Genomic DNA, 7044 nt, shown 5'->3' with positions numbered 1-7044 from the left:
GGCGGGGTGCGGGAGGAGATCTCCAGAATCCCCCGAGATGGGATCGGCGGCGGCGGCGTCTCAGTAAGGTTTTCCGTATCGTGGTTTTTCGCATCAGGGGTTTCGCGACGGAGGCTTTAAGTAGGCGGAAGGGCGGAGTCGGGGGGCTAACGAGGGGCCCACACCACAGGGCGGCGCGGGCCCCCTTGGCGCGCCGCCATGTGGTTTGGCCACCTCGTGGCCCCACTTCGTATGCTCTTCGGTCTTCGGAAGGTTCGTGGCGAAATAGGCCCACGGGTCTTTGTTTCGTCCAATTCCGAGAATATTTCGTTACTAGGATTTCTGAAACCAAAAACAGCGGAAAACAGGAAGCGGCACTTCGGCATCTTGTTAATAGGTTAGTTCCAGAAAATGCACGAATATGACATAAAGTGTGCATAAAACATGTAGGTATCATCAATAATATGGCATAGAACATAAGAAATTATCGATACGTCGGAGACGTATCACCGGACACACCTGGTGGGGTAGCCTTGGATATAAAACCATCTCAAATCAGTTTTGTGCATGCCATGTGGACACACACAAGTTCTGGTGCCATTCCCTACATCCGATGCTCGATTTCCGACGAAACCCTAGTTACGGTTGACCGCGCGGTCTACCCCTTTGATCTGCATCCCATCGGGGTCCCCCGGTGGGCATATGCCTCCATTTGAGCTTGGTTAGGTCATAGGTACATGTGGAAACAAAAATCATCCCATATGATCCCAAGATTCTCTCCGGTTCACGTACGAGGGAGTTCCCCCTATACATGCGGAATACGCCCAAGTGTAGGAACCCCCTGTCCAGAAGCCGGACACACCTGGGGGTAGCCTTGGATATAAAACCATCTCAAATCAATTTTGTGCATGCCATGTGGACACACACAAGTTTTGGGGCCATTCCCTAGATCCGACGCTCGATTTACGACGAAACCCTAGTTACGGTGACCGCGCGGTCTACCCCTTTGACTCGCATCCCATCGGGGGTCCCCGGTGGGCATATGCCTCCATTTGAGCTTGGTTAGGTCATAGGTACATGTGGAAACAAAAATCATCCCATATGATCCCAAGATTCTCTCCGGTTCACGTACGAGGAATTCCCCCTATACATGCGAGAATACGCCCAAGTGTAGGAACCCCCTGTCCGAGAAGCCGGACACACCAGGGGGTAGCCTTGGATATAAAACCATCTCAAATCAATTTTGTGCATGCCATGTGGACACACACAAGTTTTGGGGCCATTCCCTAGATCCGATGCTCGATTTCAGACGAAACCCTAGTTACGTTGACCGCGCGGTCTACCCCTTTGATTGCATCCCACCGGGGTCCCCGGTGGGCATATGCCTCCATTTGAGCTTGGTTAGGTCATAGGTACATGTGGAAACAAAGATCATCCCATATGATATCAAGATTCTCTCCGGTTCACCTCAGGGAGTTCCCTATACATGCGAGAATGCTGCCCAAGTGTAGGAACCCCACGTCCGAGAAGCCGGACAACCACTGGGGGTAGCCTTGGATATAAAACCATCTCAAATCACTTGTGTGCATGCCATGTGGACACACACAAGTTTTGGGGCCATTCCCTAGATCCGATGCTCGATTTCCGACAAAACCCTAGTTCTGTTGACCGCGCGGTCTACCCCTTTGACTGCATCCCACCGGGGGTCCCCCGGTGGGCATATGCCTCCATTTGAGCTTGGTTAGGTCATAGGTACATGTGGAAACAAAGATCATCCCATATGATATCAAGATTCTCTCCGGTTCACCTCCGAGGGAGTTCCCCCCTATACATCCAGAATCTGCCCAAGTGTAGGAACCCCCTGTCCGAGAAGCCGGACACACCTGGGGGGTAGCCTTGGATATAAAACCATCTCAAATCACTTTTGTGCATGCCATGTGGACACACACAAGTTTTCCAGCGATTCCGACGCTCCGGTGGTACGTATCTTGGAAAACCCTAGGGCGGGCACCCCGCAGATCTACCCCTATAGCTTTCTCCGTGCGAGGGTTTACCAATGGACTTTTTTACTTGTTTTGCTTTGTTTAGGACATATGTACATGGAAACCATAGGTTGGGCATACTTTACCATAAAATAGGCTCCGTTTGAGCCGTGGCGGAAGTTTCCACATATAGATCCTGGATTTTACCAAGTGCTACCCATGCATGCGGAAATCGTCAACGCCGGGTACATGCAAGGTTAGCCAAACCTTACATCACAATTGTACACATATGTTATGGGCATATGCAAGTTTTCCAGCGATTCCGACGCTCCGGCGGTTTGTATCTTGGAAAACCCTAGGGCGGGGACCCCGCAGATCTACCCCTATAGCTTTCTCCGTGCTAGGGTTTACCAATGGACTTTTTTACTTGCTTTGGTTTGTTTAGGACATATGTACATGGAAACCATAAGTTGGACATACTTTACCATAAAATAGGCTCCGTTTGAGCCGTGGTGGGAGTTTCCACATACAGATCCTGTATTTACCAAGTGCTAGCCCATGTATGCGGAAATCGTCAACGCCGGGTACATGCAAGGTTAGCCAAACCCTAGGGCGGGGACCCCGCAGATCTACCCCTAGGGTTAGGGTTAGGGATAGGATCCGGGTGAGGTTTAGGGTTACCAAAATGTTCGCAAAATAGAAAGTTGGCCCGCGAAGCGGGAAACCCTAGGGCGGGAATGACCTCGGTTAGGGTTAGGGTTGGAGTTAGGGTTAGCAATGGAATTTTTCCTAAATGTTTAAGGACATATGTACATAGATAGCAGAAGTTCGGCCTAGTGGCTCCGGTTGACCCGTCTGCGAAGAGCGTCACCCGTGGGACCTACATATATGCAATGCATCGTCGAATTCTTAAAAAATAGAACCTTTTTTTACATAATTCATACTAGTAAATAAATAATAGAAACATAATATAAAGTAATATGAGAGAGAAAAAAAAGAAAAAAAGAAAAAAAAACCTATATGCCGAGGGTGGCCGTCGGCATAGAGGGGCCACGGCCTATGCCGAGGGTAGCCCTAGGCGTCTGTGTGACGCCGTGAGCGGGCGATGACGGCGCGGGTGCGAGGGAGGTGATGGAGACCCTACGCCGAGGGCCTGGTAGACGCCGAGGGCAGCCCTCGGCGTAGCCACATCTACGCCGACGGCATCGGTACGCCGACGGTCGTCCTCCAGAGGTGCCCTGGCGAGGCTGTACGCCGACGGCCCCGATATAAAGCCCTCGGCGTACGTGGTGGCCGTCGGCGTACACCATTCCTGTAGTGGATCTTACATTAGTGAACGGAGCGATTAGTATTTTATTTTCGCATTGTCGAGTTACCATAGACATATCGCCAAAATTAGTCACATGGCCCGTAAAATGATCATGCATGTCCCGTTCATCTCTACACGTCTGTCACCTAGCAGCACGTCGATCTCAGCCGACCCGGTCCCTCCGCTAGCTGTCCAGCTCGCCCTCATGATCCAGGCCCCATGAGTTCTCCAATGGCGGCGCGGCCAAATCCCAGCACTCCATCGCACTTGCTAGTTACTGCCATGATCGCTCTATGCGAGTACTAAAACCTGTACCGGAGGCAAAAAGTCGCCCACTGGAGCCAAACAATTCCGTTCTTTGCGTTTCTTTTCGGTGCCAGTTTACGCGTTGATGCGATCATCGAGCAAGTGTCATGCAATCGCGTGGGATGGAAAATTATCTACCTAGCCCAAGTGGCTCATCGAGTTAGCAAGTCGCTGTAAGTACCTGCTCGCGAAACCTTTGTATATCTGAATTGCCAAAACCAGACAAAGACAAAAGCTATAGCTAAGGCCCACTTGTCGGTAGGTCTTCTTTTCACTCTACTATTTTTCTCTTTTTAATTTTATTTTGTCTACTCTCACTTCTTCCCTGAACAACACACATGACACATCAGCCACATCCGTTGCACCAGCATGGACACTCGCCGCCCACCCACGCATATCGCATGCACACACCAGTGGGGTGGCAGACGAAACCGGAGGCCGCAAGAAACAAAGACCGGTCACGGGACCGACAGATAGGACACTACCCTTGATCTGGCTGGAGTCGGCCGCACCCGTCCTGAATCAAGCGCATCCAACAAAATTGAACATCGTCGGTGGAAGCTAGGGATGTTGATGGAGGGCTCGATGTTGTGGTGGCAAAAGACACGAGGGTGGAGGAAGCTTGTGGGGTGTCTGGTGTGGCTTCCATGGCCACTGGCGGTGTCCGGAGTCGCCGGTGGAAACATCCGGCTCGGCAGTTGGCGCCTCTCGTACAATAGATGTCTGGTTTTAGGATTTTTAGGCGGTGGCCAGGGATTGTCAAATATAGCAACCGGTGGAAAATTTTGGTCAGCTTCCTACTTTTTTGTGGAGGATCATTTATACAAAGATTATTGGAGCAACATTTTTAGATTAAATTACTATATCTTCAATTTTTTGCAATTCTAGCTGAATATGGAAATTGAGTTCAAGATACTCTAAAGACATCACCATCGAGCTTTTTTTAGGACAATTCCCATCGAGCTAGTCAGACTATTTTTTTATAGATAAAGGAGTATAGCTCCAGCCTCTGCATCAATAGATGCAAATGGCTTTGCTTTATTAAACCATAGTATCAGTTCATCAAGATTCACTTATTACATTCACGGATAAGCTAAGGTCGATACATGAATCAACCATAAGAAAATGTGACACACAGAAAAGCTATGCATTTGCTATTCTATTAAGATGTTGCCACCTAGTAGCCTGGAAAAAGATGTCCTGAACAACCACTACCATCCGGTTGCATCCAGTAACCATATCCTCCCGCTGCTCCAATGGAAGAAGGAAAACCCATTGTTGAATCGAATAAGAAGCTCGCCGGATAACCTGCAAAAAATTAATTTCAGTTTGTTTGTTACACATAATATCATTCCTACTCCTCCAAATAGCCCAACAAAGAGCAGATACACATATACGAATCTTCTCTTTATCATTATTTCGCACACCATTAAGCCATTTACCGAATATATTAGTAATATTAGCTGGTGGAGGAATGTTATATGTAAAATACATCATACGCCAAATAATCTTCGCGAAAGGGCAACCAATGAACAAATGATTAACGGTTTTCGTGGAATCACAAAAACAACATTTTTGACATCCATTCCACTTCCATTTAGCTAAGTTATCGTTACTTAGAAGCACCTTGTTACTAAGGAACCACATAAATTTTTTGATTTTCAAAGGGATCTTTAATTTTGATAGATACTTACGAAGGTAAATAGTGTATCAAATCAAGATACATAGACTTAACTGAAAATATACCCGAATTAGTAATTTTCCAAACAAACTTATCCGGTTCAGTTGATAAATTTATTGTTATTAACCGCTAGCATAGATGTATCCATTGTAGCCATTTATTATCATCCAGACCTCTTCTAAATGAAATATTTAAAGGTGCAGTAACAAACGCTGTCGATACTAGCACATTTTTATGTTGGGCAATATTATAAAGCGCCGAATATTGATGAGATAGAGGAAAATCTCCCATCCAAACATCTTTCCAGAACCTAACACTTGTCCCATCACCAATTTTGAAATAACCCCGCTTGAAAAAATCATTCTTGAAATGCATAAGGCCTTTCCAGAAAGGTGAATCATTAGGTTTAGCTTCTACTTGTTCTAGAGTTTTATTTCTGAGGTATTTATTACATAGCAGTTGCTACCACATACCCTCCTCCGAAAGGAGTTTCAACAACCATTTACTAAGTAAATATTTGTTATTTTAATTCCAGCACCTGTGACGCCCCGTAACCGATACCATGAGGATCCCAGCGAACCCGCCGAAATCCGCACGATATCGATTCAGAGACGCCCTCCGACACGACGTGCGCGACGAATCACACACGTGATGCCAGAGGAATTAACACGAGAGGTAACATTACAACAGGATTACAATAGAGCCCACAAGATACATATATTACAACAACGACTCCAACGAGTCAAGATACAAATATACAATACAAAGATCCGAATCATACACAAGATCGAATACGTCCTTGTACGGACAAGATACAAATTGGACTAAGAGTCCTGAAGATAAACGATGGCGTCCATAACCCTGCCCAGGCCAAGCCGGATGGGTAACCTTGCTAACGCCGTCATCTCGTACCTGTCAAAGTCGGACCATCGGTTGCCGACAAAAGTGAGGAAGCAAAAGACAAAGAGAAAAGGCGAGAGTAAGTACCAAGGAACGAACTCCGGCATGTACTTAGCGAGACTAGAAATGGCTATGATCGCCGGGCGAGTATATATATATATCGCCTGGGGCAATATGGTAGGTTTAGCGGAAGGAAAACTTTAACCAATAGAGACACACTACAACATCCGTCTACTCAGATAAGATAAGAGAGCGCTGATACGTCTCCAACATATCTATAATTTCTGATGTTCCATGCTAGTTTTATGACAATACCTACATGTTTTGCTCATACTTTATAATGTTTTTATGAATTTTCCGGAACTAACAAGATGCCGAAGTGCCAGTTCCTGTTTTCTGCTGTTTTTGGTTCCAGAAAGGCTGTTCGGGCAATATTCTCGGAATTCGACGAAACAAAGGCCAAACATCATATTTCACCGAGACGGACCAGGACACCGAAAGAGAGCCGGAGGGGAGGCCCAGGGCTCCCAGACCATAGGCTAACGCGGCCTGGAGGGGGGGGGGCGCCGCCCTATGGGGTGGGCCCCCCAGGCACCCCCTCGCGCCGCCTCTTCGCCTATATTATCCCCCGTGACGTGAAAACCCTACACAAATTGACGAAACTCCAGAAAGACTCCAGGGACGCTGTCGCCATCGCGAAACTCCGTTTCGGGGGACAGAAGTCTCTGTTCCGGCACGCCGCCGGGACGGGGAATTGCCCCCGGAGTCATCTCCATCAACACCACCGCCATCTTCATCGCCATCGCTGTCTCCCATGATGAGGAGGGAGTAATTCTCCCCCGAGGCTGAGGGCTCTACCGTAGCTATGTGGTTCATCTCTCTCTCCC

The sequence above is a fragment of the Lolium rigidum genome, chromosome 7 (assembly GCF_022539505.1).
Source record: "Lolium rigidum isolate FL_2022 chromosome 7, APGP_CSIRO_Lrig_0.1, whole genome shotgun sequence".
Taxonomy (NCBI): Eukaryota; Viridiplantae; Streptophyta; class Magnoliopsida; order Poales; family Poaceae; genus Lolium; species Lolium rigidum.
This window is presented reverse-complemented; position numbering follows the sequence as displayed.